Here is a 23,531-nt window from a genome sequence, read left to right on the forward strand (position 1 = left end):
ACGCTGACCTTTTCTCTAGATATCCTAAGTATTGCTGACTGAAAGTATTTTGACTGTAAGCAAAGTACTGATTATTTCAGAATGGATGAAAGTAAGTCCAGAAGTAGAAAATTAGAGAAGACAGTTTATCAAATAGTTGCCAACACATATTCATAGAATCTTTGTACAGCATTGCACATATGGATGCATTTATAGGAAATTAATACCGAATAACTGGGAGAATTAAAATAGAGCGGCTATTAAATTCTCTAGTTACTAAAATTACTTTTCCTCTAAGAATTTCTATTTTCTTGCCTGAAATATAAAATTACTGAAGGAAGTGTCCTGCCAAAATGCCAGCCATTCTGATACAAGCATCCAGGTTAACAAATAGATATGCTTATATGATACGGGGCAGAATCAATTCAAGATGACCTTTAAAACAACAGTAGATAGAGGATCCGTGTCTCTTCAGATTATTGGAGAGAAGGCTAGAAGCGACGCCTTTGATGTGGTTTAAGCTTTCCGACGTGCGGCAGCCATGCTCCGTCAGCCCGGCTTTGCTTTCCATGGAAACTATTCTGCTGGTCGGGGCAATCAGACATGGCTAATTAACCTAACCCTGACGATACCCCCTTTACAGAGAAGAGAGCATATGTCAGGCGCTTTCCCAGGCACTGCTCCCATTCGCATACATATTACAGTCCAACAAGGACAGCGCGGAAAGTAGATAGGAAGTGGCGGTGGAATGCTCAATGAAGCGGTCCGTGCTCTCCAAAGGATTCAAGCCAGGAATCCCTGTATTTCTGCAAGCGGGGCTAACTGCACCGACTCTCAGAGGGAGCCAGGGGAGGATCAGGGCCAAGCCGCTCTGGGAGTATTTTTAAAAGTCTGGAAGGTACTGAGTATGAAAATTAGTGCAAGTAGGGCACTCAAGTATCTCTGGAGCGGGTGTGGAAGGGGAAAGGAGGTGATGCGCTTCAATCACAGGCTGGCCCATGAGACCTCACTAAATTCTCCTATCTGAAGGCTTCAGGAATGGATCCAGTGCTGCATCGCTGCTCATCTGTTTCTTTGTTTCTTTCATTTACAGATAGATCTGTGGACTGGTTTTAGAGTCTTTTTTGAGAGACATTCGTCCACAAGATAAGGAGGCATTTTCAAGGTCCTTCTTCTCCCCCTTACAGATGGGCCAGGTCACCAACACTGTATCTTCCTGTCTCAAGTCCTTCTCACCCTTACAAAGCTGCCATTACTATTTCTAAATATTAAGTCTGAAATAGACAGACTTCACAATAAAGACACAATTATATTGAAAGTACTGTTTATGTGTTAATATTACCACAGTGAACATTTCATTTCTATCAATTTTATATTACTTTGATAAAAAAGAGTGATCAAGTCCAACTGGAATCATATCTGATTTTGAGACCTGACACAAATTTGTGCAAATAGGTATCTTTTTTGTTTTGTTTTTTAATACAGGAAATCTTTCCATTTTTATTTTTTTCATCTTTTTCATTATTTTTATTGAGCTATATATTTTTCTTCACTACCCTCCCTTCCTTCCCCTCCCTTCCTGCCCTCTCCCATGACCCCCATGCTGCCAATTTATTCAGAAAATACTGTCTCTCTTAGGGTCCTCTTTGTTGTCTAGGTTCTTTGGGATTGTGAATTGTAGGCTGGTTTTTCTTTGCTTTTTGTCTAAAAGCCACTTATGAGTGAGTACATATTATATTTCTCTTTCTGGGTCTGAGTTACCTCACTCAATATGATGTTTTTAAGATCTATTCATTTGCCCACAAATTTCAAGATGTCATTTTTTTCTGCTGTGTAGTACTCCATTGTGTAAATGTACGATATCTTCTTTATCCATTCTTTGTTCAAGGGGCATTTAAGTTGTTTTCAGGTTCTGCCTATGACAAATAATGCTGCTATAAGCATAGTTGAGCATATGTTCTTGTGGTATGAGAATCCTTTGGGTATATACTCAAAAGTAGTATTGCTGGGTCTTGAGGCAGGTTGTTTCCTAATTTTCTGAGAAAATACCATACAGATTTCCAAAGTGGCCATTCAAGTTTGCACTCCCACCAGCAATGCAGAAGTGTTCCCTTTATCCCTCAACCTCTCCAGCATAAGTTGTCATCAGTGTTTTTGAACTTGGCCATTCTTAAAAGTGTAAGATAGAGGCTTGATTTGCATTTCTCTGATGGCAAAGAATGTTGCGCATTTCCTTCAGTGTCTTTTAGCCATTTTAGATTCATCTGCTGAGAGTTCTCTGTTTAGGTCTGTACCCCATTTTTTATTGAATTATTTGTTCTTTTGATGACCAATTTCTTGAGTTCTTTGTATATTTTGGAGATCAGCCATCTGTCTGACGTGGGGTTGGTAAAGATCTTAAGTTTTAGAAGTGTTTCTTTTACATATGAGGGTGCCCTTGTATATGGGGCATAGAGATGTTCAGTATTGCAGGTCTAGACCACTGTTCATATTCCACAATTCCAGTTCCGCGTGATGATAAAAGCTCAGTGATTCTGCTCAGCATTCATTCAATCTCTCTGAATGGCTCCTACAGTGACAAGATTCTGCCATGGGAACAGCTTTACAGATGTAAGCAGTACTACCTGGTTTCAGGAGAGCCAGCTGATACAAATGACAGGCTGGGCAGGAAGGAGACATACTTGCTGATCTGGGATTCCATTAAGCTTTAGGCCACAACACTGCCTATCACAGCCCATGGGTGCTCCATTGGGCTTACTCACCATGTGTGACGAGCTGCTATGAACATGACTAAGTGTCCTTGTGATACGATGGAGTGTCCTTTGGGCACATGATCAGGAGTGGTATAGCTGAGTCTTGAGGTAGACTGATGCTCAATTCTCTGAGAAGCCGCCATACTGATTTCCAAATCAGTTATAAAAGTTTGCACTCCCACCAGCAGTGGAGGAGTGTTCCCTTTGGTCTACATCCTTGCCAGCATGAGCTGTCGTTAGTGTTTTGATCTAGCCATTCTGACAGGTCTAAGATTGAATCTCAGAGTCATTTTGATTTGAAGTTTCCTGACGGTCAAACATTTTTTAAGTGGTGCTTGGCCATGCCATTTGAGATTCCTCTGTTGAGAATTTTCTCTTTAGATCTGTACCCCATTTTAAAACTGGATTATTTAGTTTGTTGATGTCTAGTTTCTTGAGTTCTTTGTATATTTTGGATATTAGCCCTCTGTCAGTTGTGGAGTTGGTGAAAATCTTTTCCCATTTTATAGGCTGCCCTTTGGTCCTACAGACAGTAGAGTCCTTTGCCTTACAGAAGCTCTTCAGTTTCATGAGATCCCATATATTAACTGTTGATCTTAATACCTTTGCTATTGGTGTTCTGTTCAGGATACATCTCCTGTGCCAATGTGTTCAAGGCTATTCCCCACTTTCTCTTCTATAGGGTTCAGAGTATCTGGCTTTATGTTGAAGTGTTTGGTCCACTTGGACTTGAGTTTCGTGCAGGGTGACAGATATGGTGTATTTGCATTCTTCTACATGTTGACATTCAGTTAGACCAGCACAATTTGTTGATGATGCTTTCTTTTCCACTGGTTATGTCTGGCTTCTTTATCAAAAATCCAATGTTCATAGCAGTGTAGATTTATATCCAGGATTCCATTTGATTCCTTTGATCAATGTGCCTGTTTTTTATACAAACACCATGTGGTTTGTATCACTGCAGCCCTGCAGCACAGCTTAAAATCAGGGATGATGATACCTCTAGAAGTTCTTTTATTTTATAATATTGTTTTCGTTATCCTGGGTTTTTGGTTTTTCCATATGAAGTTAAGTACTGTTCCTTCAAGGTCTGTAAATAATTGTGTTGGAATTTTGATGGGGATTACATTGAAACTGTAGGTTGCTTTTGGTATGACGGTCATTTTTACTATGTTAATACTACTGATCCATGAGCATGGATGAGCTTTCCATCTTCTGATATCTTCTTCAATTTCCTTCTTCAAAGACTTTAAGTTTTTATTATACAGGTCTTTCACTTGCTTGGTTAAAGTTATTCCAAGATATTTTTTATTATTTGTGACTATTTTTGAAGCGTCTTGTTTTCCTGATTTCTTTCTAAACCTGCTGGTCATTTGTATATAGGAGAGCTACTGATTTTTTGTCTGTTTGTTTGTTTGAGTTAATCTTGCATCCAGTCACTTTGCTGGAAGCTGTTTGTCAGCTGGTAGAATTTCTTGGGCCCCTTATGTATACTATAATATCATCTGCAAATAAAGATACTTTGACATCTTCATTTCCAATTTGTACCTCCGTCTTATTGCTCTAGCTAGAAATTCAAGAACTATATTGAATATATATGGAGACCGTAGACAGCCTTGTCTTGTTACTGATTTTACTGGAATTGTTTTGAGTTTCTCTCCATTTAATTTGATGTTGGCTATAGGCTTGCTATACTTTGCTTTTATTATGATTATGTATGTCCTTTAATCCCTGATCTCTCCAAGACTTTTTTTTTGTCAAAGGCTTTTCCAGCATTTAATGAGATGATGATGTGTTTTCTTTTCTCAGTTTGTTTTTATGGTAGATTGCATTGAAAGATTTTTATGCGCTGAGCCATCCCTGCATCTCTGAGATGAAGTCTATTTGATTACTGTGGATAATTTTTTGATATATTCTTGGATTCAGTTGCTTGTGAATATTTTATTGAGTATTTTTGCACCAATGTTCTTGGGGAAAATTGATCCTTAATTCACTTTCTTTGTTGAAACTTTGTGTGGTTTGAGTATCAAAATGACTGTGGCCTCATAAAATGAATTTGAAATGTTCTTTTTGTTTCTATTTTGTGGAATAATTTGAAGAATATTGGCATTAACTCTTCTTTGGGACTCTGGCAGAATTCTGCACTGAAACAGTCTGGTCCTCGGTATTTTTTGGTTGGGAGACTTTTAATGGCTGTTTCTATTTCTTTGGGGGTTATAAGCCCATTTAAATAGATTTTCTGATTTTGGTTTAACTTTGGTAAGTGTTATCTGTTGAGAAAATCATCCATTTCTTTTAGATTTTCCAATTTTGTGGAATATAGGTTTTTAAGTATGACCTAACGATTCTTTGGATTTCCACCATACCATGTCTGCTATGTTCCTCTTTTCATTTTCGATTTTGTTAATTTGGATATTCTCTCTCTTATTTTCTTTTAGTTTTAGATAAGGGTTTGTCTATCTTGATGATTTTATCAAAGAAACAACTCTTTGTCCCAGTGATTCTTTGTATTGTTCTCCTTGTTTCTATTTTACTGATTTCAGCTCTCAGGTTATTTTCTGCCATTTGCTCCTCTTGGATGTGTTTGATTCTTTATGTTCTAGAACATTCAGGTGTGCTGTTAAGTCACTAGTACGAGTCTCTCTTTCCTTTAAATGAAAACACTTAGTGCTATGACCTTTCCTCTGAGCACTACTTCCGCTGTGTCCCATCAATGTGGGTATGTTCACATTCCTGCTCACTGAATTCTAGAAAGTCTTTCATTTCCTTCTTACTTATGCCTTAACCCAGTAGTCATTCAGTGGGGAATTGTTTGGTTTCCATGAGTTTGCAGGTGTTCTGTTGTTTCTGTTGTTACTGAAACCCAGCTTTAATCCATGGTGGTCTCAGAGGATACAGGGGTCTATCTCAATTTTCTTGTATCTATTGAGACATGCTTTGTTACTGAGTATGTAGTCAATTTTGGAGAATATTCCATGAGGTGCTAAGATGGTATATTCTTTTGTGTTTGGGTGAAATGTTCTGTAGATATCTATTAAGTCTGTTTGAGTCATAATGTCCATTATTTCTCTGTTTAGTTTTTGTCTGAATGATATGTCCATTGATATGAGTGCAGAAGTCTCCCACTATTAATGTGTGAGGTTTGATACATGATTAGGATATATATATATATATATATACATATATATATATGTATATATATATATCCTTTTCTATCTCTTTTGATTAATTTTGGTTTGAAGACTATTTTGTTAGATATTAAAATACCTTGTTTCTAATAGTCCATTTGCTTGGAAAAAGATTTTCCAACCCTTTACTCTGAGTTACTATCTATCTTTGACATTGAGGTGTGTTTCTTGTATGTAGCAGATAGATTGGCTCTGTTTTCTTATCCATTCTGTTAGCCTGTGTGTGTGTGTGTGTGTGTGTGTGTGTGTGTGTGTGTGTGTTTAATTGGAGGAACTGAGTTCATTGATATTGAGGGATATTAATGACCAATGATTGTTAATTCCTGTTATTTCATTGTTGGTGGTAGTGTGTGTGTGTATGTGTGTGTGTGTCCCTTCTTTGGGTTTTTCTGGTGTGAGATTATTTATTGCTTATGTTTTCCTGGGTGTCTTTCTATATCTTCTGTAGGGCTGGACTTATAGATAGATATGGTTTAATTTGGCTTTGACATGAAATATCTTCTTTTCTCCATCTCTGGTAATGAAAAGGTTTGTTTTCCATCACCAGAGATGTCTGGGCTGGCATCCCTAGTCTCTTAGAGTCTGCACCATATCAGTCCAGGATCTTCTGACTTTTAGGGTCTCTGTGAGAAGACAGGTGTAATTCTGCTTTTTTAAAAATTTATTATGTATACAATATTCTGTCTACATGTATGCCTGCAGGCCAGAAGAGGGAACCAGACATCATTACAGATGGTTGTGAGGCACCGTGCAGTTGCTCGGAATTGAACTCAGGACCTTTGGGAGAGCAGGCAATGCTCTTAACCACTGAGCCATCTCTCCAGCCCGACAGGTGTGACCACAGCAGTGATTCCTTAATCCAGGGATGGGGCAACAGAGAACACATTCTGCCAGGTTTACCCAACTATTCAGAACTCTTGTAAAGATTGTTCCTGACTTTAATTCCATTATCAGGCGTCCTGGTTAGACCCTCGCATGGTGCTTCTTGGTGAGATAGTAACAAATTTTTATATGGCACTTTTGTCGGCCTTCATATACTTTCCAAACCGATAACCAAAAGCCTCAGCGTCACCCAAACTACAGCAACCAAATGGCCTCTCTGGGAAAGTCTAGCTTTTACCACGTATCAGAAGAAACTTCACATTCCTTAGCTTTGAATATAATTTGACAAAATTTGACTGCAAATTAAGGTTTAGAGTAATCTTTACTTGCCTGACAAACAATTCAAAAGAAATCAGAATACACTAATTTTAATGACACTACAATTATTGTCTGATATTTGCTTTCATTTTCTACTTTCTTAAAAAGGGCACATTTGATGCCCTTTTTGTTGATATATTACCACTTTTTTATGCTTATTACTTTATTAAATCACCTTCCATCTTACGGTCCAGTCATTCTTTGCTACCTTTAAAAAAATCTCATGGTTGCTTTACTTTTTATCTATTTATTTACATGAGCTTGATGTATGCACGTACCTTTCATTGTTTTCTAAACATCATAACCATCAGTTCTAGAAAAACTGCCCTAGGTTTAACCCTTTCAGAATCTTCTTTCTTTGTTTGTAACTGTTGGACAATCTCACCTCACTAAACTTTCAATGCCTATACCCACTCATCCATATTTCATCTGTTGCTTCCTGTTTCCCAGGCTAGGTAATCATCTCAGAACCACTTTTCATCCCAAGAGGTTTGGCACTTATTGGCATCTAATATATTGTTATTCCTGTTCAACTCTATGGTCTCTCGGGCTACTTTCAGATTTGACCTTTTCTTTCATTATATTTTTTGGATAGATGTGTATGTCAGATATGGACACATCTGACAATTCTCAATAACTGAAGTTGTGAGTCAGGAGAGAGTTTTATCCAGTTTCTTAGTCCAAATGAGTTTTCTCTAATTATTTGCAATTCTGGTCTGTGAGCTCGTGCTGGCATGCTGGGCCAGTGGATTCCTTGGGAGCAGCCAGTGAGAATGTGTTTCTCCATGGCAATTTTCTTTGACTCTTTTCAAGACCCCCCAGAATTGCCCCAGGACCCAGGGACTTTAAAGATTCCTGTTGCTGGCTTTTGAAACCCTTAAGTTGTGTAAATTTATGGCAACCCTATAAAAATTTTCAGGGGAGTGGTAGTGCACGTCTTTAATCCCAGCATTCAGAGGCAGAGGCAGGCGGATCTCTGTAGTCTGAGGACAGCCTGGTCTACAAGAGCTAGTTCCAGAACAGGCTCCAAAGCTACAGAGAAACCCTGCCTCAAACAAAACAAAAACCCTGTGTTTTTCATCTCTATTTAAAGGGAAAACTGCCTTGAAATTTTTTTTCTTGCAGTTTCTCTTTTCTAGAAGCAGGTTTGTTTGTTTGTTTTTAAAAATCGAAAAAAAAATGCAGTCTATTGCTGAAGCTGAGTTCTATTTCTGAAGCCCATTCCTGTGTGTTGAGTGCCTTTACTCTATGTGGGGACTCTCAATCCCTATGTCCTATCTTTCTCAGGCTAACTTTAGACAATGACTCCAAGAAAATTGCAACTTCATTACTCTTCATTTTTTTGTTCTTCTAGATTTTCACTTATTGATGCACCTGTGAATTTGAAAGAATGCACTGTAGGGAGCATTGCAGATAATTTCTAGTGTTAGTAAAGAGAACATACAGTCACGTAGACACACATGTTCACATATACAATACATATATACACATTATATACATACATATATATATATATCTATGCACACTCCCCACAGTCTGATAACTTGCTGTAAAGTCGTCTATAGTTGTAACTTTCTCATCCTCATCCCTGGAAAAATCACTCAGCTGATGTTTCCTCATGCCCCACTTCCTCTTTCCAAATCAGTTCTTGTAGGTCTCCCCTATGTAGGCTCAGTAGCTGGCCATGTGAAGTTGGCATGAGCTGCTCTCTTACCACACAGTATTTTATTTCCTCAGTGGTACTTGACCTCTCTGTCTACCTCTGACTGATGGGAGACATTCTACCTATCAGGTTGATGACGCTGTACTCAGCGAGACTCTATGCTCATTAAGGGTTAGAGAAACCTAGCAGCTATGTGGGGATGTTCACGTCATGTTCATTTTTAACAGTGATCGATTGGTGGAGGAGGAGGAGGTTAGGTACTCGGTACCAAGATGACCTTAGGACATGGTTGGGGGATAGAAGATAACCTGTGGGAATTAGGTCCCTCCTTCCACCACGTGGGTCCCAGGGGTCAAACTCAGGTCCCCCGGTTTGGCAAAAGAGCCTTTCCCACAGTCAGCCATCTCACTGGCCAATATGTATTCATATTCTCATATTTCCAGAAAGGAAAAAGACACTGCTGTTCGTAGAATTTTTTTTTATTTTTTATTTTATTTTATTTTATTAGAGACAGGGTTTCTCCATAGCTTTGAAGACTGTCCTGGAACTAGCTCTTGTAGACCAGGCTGGCCTCAAACTCACAGAGATCCGCCTGCTTCTGCCTCCCAAGTGCTGGGATTAAAGGTGTGTGCTGCCACCGCCCAGCGTTTGTAGGAAGTCTTTGGAAAAATTTTAGAAACTGAAAAATCTTAAGTTAAAATTATAAGAAATAATTCTTAGCGGATCTGGATCTTGTGTGTGTGTGTGTGAACAGAATCTTGCATCGTGAATAATTTTCAAGCAAATACTTCTAAGTCCACTAAAAATAATGCTATACTGCTATTTATATCATAGTCAGTGTTTCGCATTCCTCTTAACTTGCCCTGCCTCTCTCAATCTCTCTCTCTCTTTGTTTGACTTTTCTAATCTTGGGAAGAAAGAAACAACATGGGTCATCAATAGCAGGCAGTATTTTCTCTAAGTTATTTTCTTTGCAAGGGGTAATTTTGTGCCTCAGAGACAAGACTGAGAAGCAGGACAGACATTTACCAATGCTGTGGTTGTAACATTACATAACCTTGGATCTGAGAAGAACTGGTTCTGAGGTAGAGGTAGTAAAGTTAGCACTGGCTTGTCAGAGTGATCCACAGAATTTCCCCTGCCTCCCAGGAACAGAGCAGACGGTGCCCTCCATTTCTCTCCATTCACCGTGTACCCATCTGCTGCCAAGCTAGCTGGATTGCACATTCTTGAAGACGGGGAGCAAGAGAAATCCAGAATCTGCCATTAGCCTAAAGAAGACTGGCACACTGAGAAGACAAATGGCCAAACGTCTGATAAAGACTGAGCATATCGACGTAGATTATATCTACCGAGTTTCATCTTTAATCTCAGAAATAAGAACTTAAAAAATAAACATTCATTTTTTAAACACCAGAAACTCTATGTTCAAGTCCTGGCTCTTTAAACACCTCTTCAAAAATACATCAGACTATTGTTGGGCAATGCTATCTCCTTAGAGTCCCCCACCACCTATACATTGAGACAAAAACACAAGACCGCCATAACTCCATGACCTCACATCATGTGGCATTCTCAAGGACATCAAGGGACTCACAACTTCCCATCATCCAGATAAGTAAGGGATTAGCAGCTTTCTCCTACCACCCAGAGTTGCTGGAAAGACTGACATTTTCTATCTTTAACTTGCTTACATTGATCACAGATGTCTTACTATTTCACCTATCTCACCAGCCCTTAAAGGAATCAAGAGTGAAGAAAAAATTTGCCAGTGCGTGTGATGGTTATGTGATGCTCTTGGTATTTATACCAGTTTAGCCAATTTCTGTGACTTCCAAGGGGCTGATTAAAGTAGGATCCTATCTGATGAGAATAATCCTTATTTTTGATGATAAGGTAGAACTAAGAATTCAAAACTAAATCTTCACTTATGAAAAATAATCAATCTGCATTGAGCCTTATAAATGGCTTCTGTTTCAGATAGATCAGCTGTAAATATTTAGCTCAGATTGAGCGGTCAGCAGGACACTCCCACCATAAGAGGCTCTGCAGAAACCGTCCGACTTCGTGGCCTGTCTGCTTGAGGTGAAGAGTGCAGAGCAATGGCAGCTGCTTCTCAAGCCCCGAAGTCACAAATCCCACCTGCAGAGGATGTTCTGAAGGCAGAAACTGCCTCACCGGAAGGGAACAGACTGTCCTTCCGCTGTAAACAGGACTCAATGAGCTCCTGAAAGGCCTTGTTTTGTGGGGTATTATTTCACCAAAAGAGAAGGAAAAAATTCTCTAACCCTGAACAAAACCTCTTCAAAGTTTATGTTCTCAATAAAACGTTCACTGAGAACTGAAAATATAACTCAGTAATACAAAAAATGCCCTAACAAATATATCAAAATTTTCACTTAATGCCTTTTACAGGCTTAAGGCAAGCGGAGGGAAAGAAAATCCCCGTCCACAACCTGATTCCTGCAGGAGCCCTGCTTTGCTGCAGTCCTTTAAAGTAGGCATGGTGAATTCCTATCAACCCTGCTGAATCTTAGGGCATGACAAAAGGAGAGAGACTTGACAGCAGTTAATACTCCACAGGGCTCTTTCTTCATGTTTATTCCCTTACTGACCTGACACAGCCCGAGACAGTAAGGAACATGGGAAATCTAAAACCCTCAAGGTACAAGACACATTAGTGTGGTATGTTGACACGGAAGACAAGTATTTCCGCCCTTTAAACAATGTCACCTTGTTTGCTGAAGGCATTTCATTACATACAACAACAAATATTTGTTATGTCACATGGTTTCCGAGGGTTGGAAATCCAGGAGCAGTTTATCCGGGTGGCTGAGACGCTGTCTCTCAGAAGGCTGTGATCAAGTTGATGGCCTGAAAGCTTGTCCGCCCTATTCCCAATGTACCTCATTTACATGACTATTGGCAGAGGCCACGGTCTGGTCATGTGATATGGCAGCCAGTTTCTCCAGAGCCAGTGAAGACACACACACACACACACACACACACACACACACACAGAGAGAGAGAGAGAGAGAGAGAGAGAGAGAGAGAGAGAGAGAGAGAGAGGAGCTGGAGTCCATGGGAGGTAAAGTCTTTTACAACCTAAGCTCAGAATTAGTATTTAGTCAACCTCCACTACATACTACTAGCCACCAAGACCAAGGCTTGCTGATGTGGGACAGACAATGGCGGGGGAGATCAGAAGATCCATGGGGTCACCGAGAGTCAACATGGAGGCTGCTGACCTCCTTGATAATTACCAAAGATACATCGCAAATGCTAATTGTGAGTAGAATATCTCTTTGTCTGTCTGTCTGTGCGTGTGTGTGTGTGTGTGTGTGTGTGTGTGTAGCCTCTAAAATTGCCATTTGGAGCATGTGTAAATGTCCAAATCAGTAGTAGTAAAGTCATATATCAATCAACCACTTCTAATATTTATTTCCCATGATATCCACCTAAACAAAACCACTATACTAGTTAAAAAAATACTGTCCTTATAAAATGACAAAAATACAAAATAATTTTTAGAAGTTATAAACTAAATCCCTCAGAATTCTATCACCATGACAAAATTATGTTCATCCTGTAAATAACATTTTATTTATAGTTCAAAGACATTATAATAGTTATTATGGTAATGTGCATACAATTTCTTATTTTGGTTATTTTTAGAAACTTAAAGAGAAATTGCTTTTGTGTTTTTATACATATTATCCTAACAATGCTTTATAATATTCAATTGAGCTCTTAAGTTATGGGGTATTAAAACCTATATACCTATCCCCTTAATTTGGATAAGTTAGTGGAAGTCTTTAAAAATGTTTCTCAGAGCTTCACTTATTTATTTGGTGGGGTGCAGGGTCAGCAAACAACTCCTCAGTTATTTATTTGGTGGGGTGCAGGGTCAGCAAACAACTCTCGAGAGTCAGTTGTGTCCTTCCACCATGTGGGCTCAAGGATAGAGTTTGGCTGACATCTTTCCATGATGAACAAACTTAATGGGCCAAGACCAAGTCTTTTTACAAACATTAATCTACAAAATGGTGATAAGACTCTTGGCCACCAGTCTTCGCTTATTTATTCCTTTAAGTGAACACTGAAGAGGAAAATTGCTAAAACAAAATATAACTTCCAAGACTTTTTGATAAGTAAACTAAAATCCCAAGCGATTGTCCTTGAGGCCACTCCCCACCAAACGGCTCTCCTCACCGACCCCTGTCCCCCATCTACTCCCGTAGCTCTCTTCAGTCACCACCCTTCTTCAACAGCATCTACCGAATACCTTGTGTGGTGTGCCCTGCTACCGGTGCCTTCTTCACACGGCAGCCGGCCAATGTGCTTCTTTCTATTCACATGGCCTGCCTGCCTGACTGTACCAATCCCCCTCCGACATCACCTTATCTTACTACTGTTTGTTATTCTAGAGCAGTGGTTCCCAACCTTCCTAATCTGAGACCCTTTAATACAGTTCCTCATGCTGTGGTGACCCCAGCCATAAAATTATTTTGTTACTACTTCATAACTGTAATTTTGCTACTGTTCTGAATCGTAATGCAAACATCTGGCACACAGGACATGTGAACGTGAACCCAAAGGGGTCGTGACTCATAAGTCGAGAATCACTGCTCCAGAAGGTCACCTCTAGGAGAGCAGGAACCTTCCTGAATATTCTGAAACACATGCAGATAGTGATAAGTACAACTAATTAAATGTGCCGTGACATATTCATGGTGGTGTAGAAGGTCCTTCTGTCTATATGTTGTTTTCATTGGTTAATGAATAAAGAAACTGGCTTGGCCTTACAGGGCAAAACTTAGGAAGGTGGAGAAGACAGAATTGAATTCTGGGAGGAAGAAAGCAGAGGAGAGAGACACCATGGAGCCACCAGAATCAGACATGCTGAATCTTTCCTGGTAAGCCACTGCCACATGGTGATACACAGATTAATAGAAATGGGTTAAAATGAGATGTAAGAGTTAGCCAATAAGAAGTTAGAGCTAACGAGCTAAACAGTGTTTTAATTAATACAGTTTCTGTGTGGTTATTTCAGGACTAAGCTAACCGGGCTGCTGGGACGAACAAGCAGGTCCTCTCCCTTGCAACATCATGGCTTCCAACATACTTCCTTATTTTGTGTGAGTGTGTGTGTGTATGTGTGTGTATGTGTGTGTGTGTGCATGCATGTGTACACATGCATATGATTTACCATTTTCCAGGACCACACACAGTAATGAAATGGGCTGAGTTCTCCTCCACCTCCTTAAATTGATGTTTTTGAAGAAGAGCTGTAGTCCTGGAAGTGGTGTTAATAAAAATGTAGTTCAATGGGAAACACTGAAAACACAAAAAGTTCACACCCCCACTCAAGGAAAGCATCATTCAGTCCTCCACTAACACAAATTATGCAGTAGTTGAGCTTCCTGCATTTGGGGATCTTGCAGGGGTCAGCACATCCAGAATGCAACGGATAAGATTCACCCTGGGAACACCACCTCTCGGATCATGCCAGGTAAGTATAAAAATGTTCAATTTCTTTAAAAAAAAAATAAGTCACTTAAATAAAATGTTATAACTTGGCCACTGAGATTTTCTTTTTTGTACATTGTCTTATACTCTGAACCATGGTCAGGATCTTACATGCTTCAGCTCTGCCATGTCTAACACGATAAATGAGAAAGTCATTAGAAATCTGTTCTTGGGGCTATAAAATAATTGAAGACAGAAAAATAAAATTTGTAAAAGGGGCTTAGATGTGTCTGTGAGGAAAACATTTGAAAGCTGTTTCCAGAATTAAGCGAGGTGCTGCAGAGAAAGCGTTCCTTGTGCGATGAGGTGCGGTTAACGTGCGACCCAGCCTCCCACCACGAGCCAAGCAGCTATTGGTCTGCATACTATGGGACTGTTACTCTCCACTGTATTTATAGATGTAAAAATTCAACTGGTTCCTCAAGCAATATAAGAAGAGGATTTCAGGGGCTGGAGAGATGGCTCAGTGGTTAAGAGCACTGGCTGCTCTTCCAGAGGTCGTGAGTTCAATTCCCAGCAACCACATGGTGGCTCACAACCATCTGTAATGAGATCTGGCGCCCTCTTCTGGCATGTGGGCATACATGAAGGCAGAATGTTGTATACATAATAAATAAATAAATCTAAAAAAATTATAGTTACAAAGTAGCAACAAAAATAATTTTTAAAAAATAAAATAAAGAAGAGGATTTTAGGGCTGTAGCATTTTTCTCAAATCATAATATTTCCCTAGAAGTAATTTGCAGGAGCCAACTCACTGGACAATTTACAATTAATATGGAAAAAATCACAATACAACCCCCAGATTAAAAAAAAACAAAACAAACTAAACAAAAACCCCACAAGACAAGACAAAACAAACACAGAGGTCTAGCAAGATGGCTCAGCAGACGAAGATGCTTGTTTGCAATCAAACCTGATGATGACCCGAGCTCCATCCCTGGGACTCTGCTGTTCCCAGAAAATCAATCCTCACAAGTTATTTTCTGACCTTGCATGCATGCACTAGCATGTACATATGCATACATAGGTGCACAAATGCACACATACACACACACATATACATACACACACAACAAACAAACATGGAATATAAAACTAAGAATAACAAAATCAGGAAAGCTGAGATAAGAATAAATGTATATATAAATATTACATAAAGTTGGGAACACAAAGTGGTAAGGGAGATGGAGAGAAACTAAAGGGCAGGAAATGGGGCACAGATTTTGTTAAAACATGTTATGTGCACACATGCAATTCTCAAACAATAAAAAAAATGGAGTTCAGTAGTTCTGTGCAGAAGTGCCTTTTTTTTTTTACAGCCACCCCTAGAACAATAAAAACCAAGATGGGGCTGCACCTTGAAGGTGTGCATTTTGGGGATATATCTCCAGAGCCGATTCTAATCCTACCTATGACGAGACATGAAGAACTGGTCCCACTGGTATCGAAATCTTGGTCTATTTAGTTTCTTACTTCATGAACTCTCACCTGACTGCGCTATTAATATCAAGTTCCTAAAGTGCTGGAGTTTACAAAATGCTATTCCCAACATAGAAGTGCTTGTTTCATCACAGAGACTTCCACAAAATGATTTTTCTGCAGATAATCTTCGTTATGCGCAGAAAACCTGCCAACCTTAAAAGTGTCGGTATCTGGCTTTGCCCAGGGAAGGCCGAACTGCAAGGCCATTCATTACTGCATTACTGCATAAACACAGGGGTCCTCCAGTGCCTTACCTCACTCTGTCATGTCTTGTGAAAGGGGAGACACAGATTTTACTGAACAAGAATCCCACAAGAACCGACCTTGCATTCCTCTCCTGAGGAGGAGGCCGAGAAACTGAGGGCATGGGACCTGCACACAGGGATTAGAGAGAGGCACAGACTATGCTGAGGCAGTGTCTGAAGGAAAGCCTAACTTTCCAGGCATGTGCTATACGTGAGGCAGGAGAAGTGGCACGCTACACACCATAGCATGAAAGGTCTTTCAAAGTCTTGGGGCCAACAGTATCAGCACAAGGTAGAGAACTGAAGAGATGCACTTTCTGATCTTCTGTAAAGAGATGGGAGCATTTTAAAATGTGAGAGAAAAAAAATGTTATATGATTACTTGGGAACTCACAAAAAAATTTCAAAAGAATGTTGATATTATATCAGAATCAGACACAAGCAGGCCTCCTGCATAGCCACTGTGAACAGCTGTTTATACATAAGCACACAACCAACTTACAAAACACGCTAATGTGTGTCCAACGTCTACACACATTTTCTCACATTCAATAAGTCCTGTTTTTATCCTTGGAAGCCTAGACACAAGCAGGTGAGAAAGCTTAGGTACAAACCAGCCAGCACCCCCAGAATCAGTGTGGCTAGGATCCACGCTCTGAAACTCTGTTCCACATACCCAAGAGAAATGCACCCAATATTCAACAAAACTGAAGAATTGAAATATGAAAATCTCTTAGATGTTCTGAAGGAAACTACATCCTGGGGCAGAGTCAGTGATTTGGATTTTAGTCTGCAGCTATGTGAGACATTAATAAGTATGGAAATAAAAACCTGGGTAGTAGTTTCCCTGCTGAAGAACTTAGCCTACCACCCAATATAGTCTGCTAAACACTTGCTAAGAGCCAATCAGAAGTTATGCTGTGGTCTACCATCCATGGAGCTGCCGTTTTCCTACTCATAAATACTGAAATTAACAACAATTGCATCTCACAAAATCCTCAGATCTACGGTAGCAGCCACCTTCTAACTCATAGTCACATGTGGCTAGTAACTTCCATATGACAATGAAAACCTCCAGGATTCTCATCAGTGCATAAGGACCACTCTAGTTCCTTAAATATTTGATGTAACTTCTAGACATTTCCAAATTTCCTCAAAGGAACTGGGTAGGCCTCCACTGTCATAGCCTGGCTCTTCCGATGAACAGTGGAGCCGGGGTTAAGAAAACAAAGACCTTGGCAGGTAGCAGAGAGCAAGGCCCTGCAGATGTGTGGGCTGACAAGGGAAGAGGCTCTTTTCGGAGCCAAGGTCCACAGTAGGGAGAACGGCTTCCTAAATTTCCTATTTAGGGACAGTGGGATTCTTTTGGTGGTTACAACCTCAAAGTAATGGATGTGGGACAGTAGACTTCTTAGGAATCTAGGTGTAACTTTACTGCAATTGTAAAGTTTAGCCAGGGTGACAAAAGATGACAGACAAATGGGCAGTGCTATTTGTATTAATCCCATCTGTAAAGCACGCGATATGCTTAGTCCTGCGCAGAGGCAAGCACTTAAGACCTGGTGGGATCCTTAAGGAGCCTCTAAAGCAATAGCTGAGCCCATCCCTAAAAATACCCACTATCCGCCGACACTAATTCATCAACAAGGGCAGACAATCTAAGCAAGCAATCATCTGGATTCTTTACTGGAGACATTTTAACCATTTTGATAGTGGGAAAAAAAAAACATAGCTATTTATCTCTTATTTTATAGAGATAACTCCCTAATCACCTTGTAGCTTGACTGGGTTTGGCTTTGTTTCATCAGAACATGCTGCCCTCTGCAGGCCGTATGGACACACACCGGCCTCAGCTGGAGCCAAACTAACTGGACTCCTTTGTAAAGACGGAGAAAGGGGGGTAGCGTGCTTGTGTCCACGCGTCTTCAAGCTTTTAGGAACAACGTGAGAAGCAATCAACATATATTGTAAAGCTTAAAAAGCCTTACATTTTCAGGTGACATTCGTAAGAGAAGTCTTAAGTAGCGCTACAGTCCCACGGCATTTTTCTTAAGAAGCTTGTAAGCATGGTGACGGCCATTTCTGCCATTGTTTTAAACAGGAAGGACCGGGTGCAGAAGACAAGGAGGATGGTGGATGTGTCTTTACGGTGCGTAACAACGTCTCCAAAAGTATCAATGTCTGTTTTGACCTGAAATTCAGTAAGTGGAAACTCAGCTCCAAATGTGGACATAAAAGGAATAAATCTAAAGCAACATACATAATCCCATCCATCCTTCAATGTCTCAGCTTTTAAGCCCATATGCAAAAAGTGATTAAAATCTGACCTACGAGAGATCAGTCCTTCCTCTTTACTTTGAATGGACTCGTCTCCAACAGTCACGCCATACAGAAGTGCTCTCTTTCCTCTTTCCCCCTTTCTCCCTCTCCCCCCCCTCCCTCCCGTGCCCCACAGCTGGTGTAGTTATTAGTTTAGCCACTAAAGGATTTATCTGGACAAACATCACAAAGATGATGGCTGATTTAATTGAATTTATGATCAAATGTTTTTCACTTCAGGAAGAGTGGGAAATCACTTATGGGGAGATTTGAATAATTTAAGGGAAGTTCTCTGTTTGGCATGATGTTTGTATATCAAGTCTTCAGGGATTAAATGCGGCCGAGGACTAGCAAAGATTCCATATACAGACACACAGAGATAAGCAGCGCAGCTATGTGGGGAGGGGGGGCGCCATCAGCCATCAATCCTCTCCATTAGACTTCTTCCACGCACATGCTGTTTGCAGAACGAGTAATCACACACACACAAACACACACACACACACACACACAGATATTAGTTGTATACCACAAGTAAATTGTTTTGACATCCTCCTAATGGAGAAATTATATAGAGATTCTCTTAAGCAAAGCAAAAAAGAACGGGCCGGAAAGCAACATATGTGTATAAGGCATTTGTCGTTGGTAAAGACACGGAATCTACTAATGAAGTCATTAGTGTGGTGATATAAGAAACCAAGCGCAGGATTGGCGCCTAAGGGTATGGACTTGGCTCGGTGTCTGAAGAGAAAGGCCAGTTGCCTTGGGAATTCCTCTGCTTGCCTCTCTGCAGTGATGACAGAGGCAGCGAAGCCATGCTCCCAGCCATTGTTTGTGTTGCAAGAGATAAGTCAGCCACTCTCTGCATTTGAAACAAAGACAGTTATTTTCACTTTCAAGGCTGAAATAACAGACCAAGTGAAGACACCCAAAACCTCTACATCTGACTGAGGTCACCCATCTTTTCGTGTATTCAGGGTACCATAGAAAAAGTCTACTGCTAGGCATTTGAACTTGGTAACAATGGTCTGGATGTGTGTTTCTTTCAGTCTAATTGCCTAAAAGATGTGTTTCAAGATTTAGGATAAATCCGAGTTTTTCATTAATTATGTACAATGCTATTTGTTAACATATCACTCTTAGGAAGAAACTGTTGGGGGAGATAAAATCTCATTTCCCTACAAGTATTTACAAGAAGAACAAAATGGTGCGCAGGCAGTTCAGCATGTGCCCCTGGAAAGGGGCAAGGACCTCGAGCTGCCTGGGGACCTGTATAAAAGTAGGATTCATGTTCAAGGAAAATGCTTTATTTGGAACTAAATTAAACTGACTGGTAGGGGAAGACAAGGAGTATTGAAAAGCATAATGGAAGGTACAGGGATGCAAGGAACTAAGGCTGCTAAGGTATTGGGCAATTCATACTCAAACCTGCAGCAGCAGAGATCAGAGAGGCTAGTGAGCTTCCTGAAGTCATGAGGCTCATGGAGGACAGAGGACACCAAGTATGATCTTGGCTCCAGGCATTTTCTTGTCATGTGTGTGAAAACCTGGATGTGCAGCTTCCTTCCTCTTTTCTTTCTTTTTTTTTTTTTTTTTTTGGTTTTTTGAGACAGGGTGGTTTTGGAGCCTGTCCTGGAACTAGCTCTTGTAGACCAGGCTGGTCTCGAACTCACAGAGATCCGCCTGCCTCTGCCTCCCGAGTGCTGGGATTAAAGGCGTGCGCCACCACCGCCCAGCTTCCTTCCTCTTTTCTGCTTCCTCTTGGTTAGCAGTATTAATGGCAGCTGTTGACCGTATCCTCTCAGGTGAGCAGGAGCACCATGTGCGCCGACGCTCGACACCTGCACCAGCATGAGTAGCCGTGGGAGGTGAGCCCTGTGGGACTCCCACAGAAAGGCCCCCAGTGGAGGGATGACATGTTCCATCATGGCCAACTAGAGAAGAGGGGTGCTGGGGTGCCGGTGACTACAACACTCATGTTTAAAATCATCTTTCTCCATGTTCTTTATCATTTTGAGTCAGAAAATTCACTAAATTCATAAACATTTTCTAATCAATAAAAAAGGATGCCAATACGTGTTGAAGAAAGGAATAAATTACAGGAGCATCTAAATAAGTAATTTTTGAAATTTGCTGCATTTCTGTTTATGTGTGACATTATAAAAGTGGCAATTCCTGGCATTCCGAAGCTCACATACGTACATATGTATCCTGAGGGCACAGTGGGAGGGACCTGGCACTTGATTCAGGGGTTTATTTGGAAAATGGAGCCCTCTTCAACAGTATTTCCTCTGTGGTGAGCAGGAAGCTGGCTTCTGCCATAGTTGCTGAGCATGGTGAAGGAAGATCAAGGGAATCAGAACAAGAGCTGAGAGGTGAATTCTTCAGGGAGTTGAAAAAGGGGAGAGAGCTGTGTGTCTAACCCCTACCAGTTTTCAAGAGGGGAGGGAGAGAAGGGGCGGGGGGAGAGAGAGATGGAGGGAGAGAGGGAGGGAGGAGGGGACACAGGAGGAGAAGAGAAGCCAGTAATAGGCAGAGCCTGGGTGTGGGTAGCAGAAAAGCACCTGCAGTAGGAAGAGGTGGGGGAGGGCTATCTTCCTGATTCTCTTTGATACTATTTCCCCTGTGAATTTATTGCACTTATTGGGGACTCTAGAGCTGCTGTCTTCTCAGAGTGTTTACAAGAGAAAGATGGGGGGGGGGGGAGAAAGCTCTCCAGACATTTAGGTACAAAATGCAATGTCTTTTAGACATAATATTCATGCTTGTATAAGCCTGGAATGCATTTAACAAATGAGTATTTCATATATAGATTTGCAGCTGTGTTGCTCAATATGGTAGCCACTAACTACAGTGGCGCTTGACCTATCAATTAAGTAAATTCAAATTTAATTGAAGTTGAGTTCCCAAACCATACATTCTAATGATTCCGACAGTGGGTTTAGAAATGTCAAGTCAAACTTTCAGCTATTACCAGGCTTCCTGAGTATAATCTCTTTTAAAACTCTCTGCTAAGAAGAGACAGTGATTCCTTCCTCGTGCATAATTTTGAACGTATCTCCTCTGAACCATGCAAAGTGGATTATGTCTGAGCTGGCTAGGGCTGGGTTTCCTTGGCTTCACCCAGGGCTTGTGATTACATGGGGAATCCTCTCCCTCGTTGTAAACAGAATGGACGCCTAAGATGTCCTCTTCACTAGCAATTCCTCCAGGCTGTCAACAGGCTCCTTCCAGGTAGACAGACCTCGCCACTGTGACCAGTTACCCAGCTTACACCAGAGAGGTAAACCTGGGCCTCCTCTGCGGTTCCAACCAAATCACAGAAACGTTTTGAAACAGAGGACTTCCTCCCACTGGAGCCAAAAGAGATGGGGCAGAAGGGAAAGTCAGTGAGACCTGGAGGCAGCAATGGGGCAGGCAGGCAGGGAAGTCTTAAGGAGCTGTCCACGCTCCCATCTGATAAAAGGAAGGACCCAGAGGCCTTAGCTTTCGCCCCACAAGAAACTTAGCTGCTGACATCCTGGATGAGCCTGAAAGGAAATTCTCCACAAGGCCTTCTACGAGCGAGCCCAAACTGGTTCATATGTGATTTTGCCTTCTGCAACTCCAAGCAAAGGAACAAGCTGGATCCACTCAGAACTCTTCCCCACAGATGTGTGAGATAACACTTATACATCCATGCTCCCGTGTAACTGTGGCACGAATGCCCACCTCGCACTGGCGGAAGCAGAACCACCCTGCTGCCGTCTCCTCAGCGCACAGTTCAAGAAAGGCCTCTCCTGGCAATCCTCCTGCCCCTGGGAGCTCGGGGCTGCTTCAGAAACTGCTGCTGCGTTTCCCACTTAACGAGCTGCCCAGCAGACAGGCGGCATTAACCTCACCAGAGGCCTGTGGACTTGTGGATGAAGAGGCCAACACATAATCCAAAGGATGAGAAAACGATGACTGTTGCCAACTCCCAAGCCTGGCACCTACTGCCAATTAGCAAGAGAGAAGATGGCTATTTCCTGCCCGTCAGAAGAACAAAACCTGCCACCTGGCAGAAAGCAAACAGCATGGGACCTGCTCTTGGCCACCGTAGGAGCAGTTAATATCAATGGATTTTTGAAAAAAAAAAGGGGGGGGACAGACAGACAGACAAGAAATCTGGCTACAATGCAAAATAAAGGGTAAGTCCCTTAGGGCGGTGAGGACTTGTGAACAGGTAAGGAGTTTCACTCACAGGAAGTGAGTGGGTGGGCAGCAGAGTTGCCAACCCTTGTGCTCAGCTGTTATGAGTCCAACCTCCCTCCCCCTTCCTCCACCACAAGACACCCCGGTCATGGCGGAAAGGAAGCATGAGCTGGCGGACTGTGCAGGGAGCTGCTCACACTTCTTCGCCCCAGGACTCCAGCCTCCATCTGCTGCGTGAGGCCTGGGCCGAAAGACATTTGGAAGAGCTCTTTCTCCACAAAGATGTGCCAAGAATAAGCAAAGCCAGGCTATGTCTACGTCCGCATGACAACTGGACTGCTGGTGTCCACAACACTCCCCGGGGCACACACGCCAAGCTGGGGTTTCTCAACCCATTGATCGTTCGCCTCTCCCCTTCTTTTATACTGCTGTGACTCATCAGTAATTGGCAAACCCATTAGGTATTTCTCTTCATCATGGAAACTGCCCCAACTGTGTGTTTACGTATATCTTAATTCTACCTTTTATGTGGTTCTAGGACACCTGCCAGGACCCACACAGCATCCTTCTTTTTGGCCCTCCTCCCTTTGTTTTCTGGACTCCCCATCTGTAAAATCCTAGGTGTCAAGGGGTTGGCTGGATCTGCCTAACAAATTCCCACGCAGTCACTTTGAGGAGCTGAACTAATGATTCATTATTACGAGAACAAATACACACAGAAACTTCTCTGAGCTTTCTTTTAGCAAGCAGGGGAGCCTTCTGGGTCCAAGGTCAAACAAGAAACCCACTTGCTCACGTGTTGAAGGGGACATTTTCAAGGGAAATGAACATGGCAAGGAACTACTCTACACATCCTTCTATTGATGTATCTGAATCCACAGAGACAGACATCTGGCAATCACAGCCCAGCCCATTCTCGAATTAAGAGAGGATGAGATTCTAAAAGGTCTGGTTTAGAGCTGGTCACCCCAATAAACACCACACCCCCAAAGTCAAT

At 41.4% G+C, this 23,531-nt stretch overlaps 1 protein-coding gene across 5 annotated transcripts in view; it reads right to left on the reverse strand.

Moving 5' to 3' along the window:
- Positions 1 to 23,531, reverse strand: part of Cdk14 (cyclin dependent kinase 14) — a 617,691-nt gene that overhangs the window by 79,409 nt on the left and 514,751 nt on the right. The window lies entirely within an intron of this gene.

This window comes from Chionomys nivalis, chromosome 26 (assembly GCF_950005125.1).
Source record: "Chionomys nivalis chromosome 26, mChiNiv1.1, whole genome shotgun sequence".
Lineage (NCBI taxonomy): Eukaryota > Metazoa > Chordata > Mammalia > Rodentia > Cricetidae > Chionomys > Chionomys nivalis.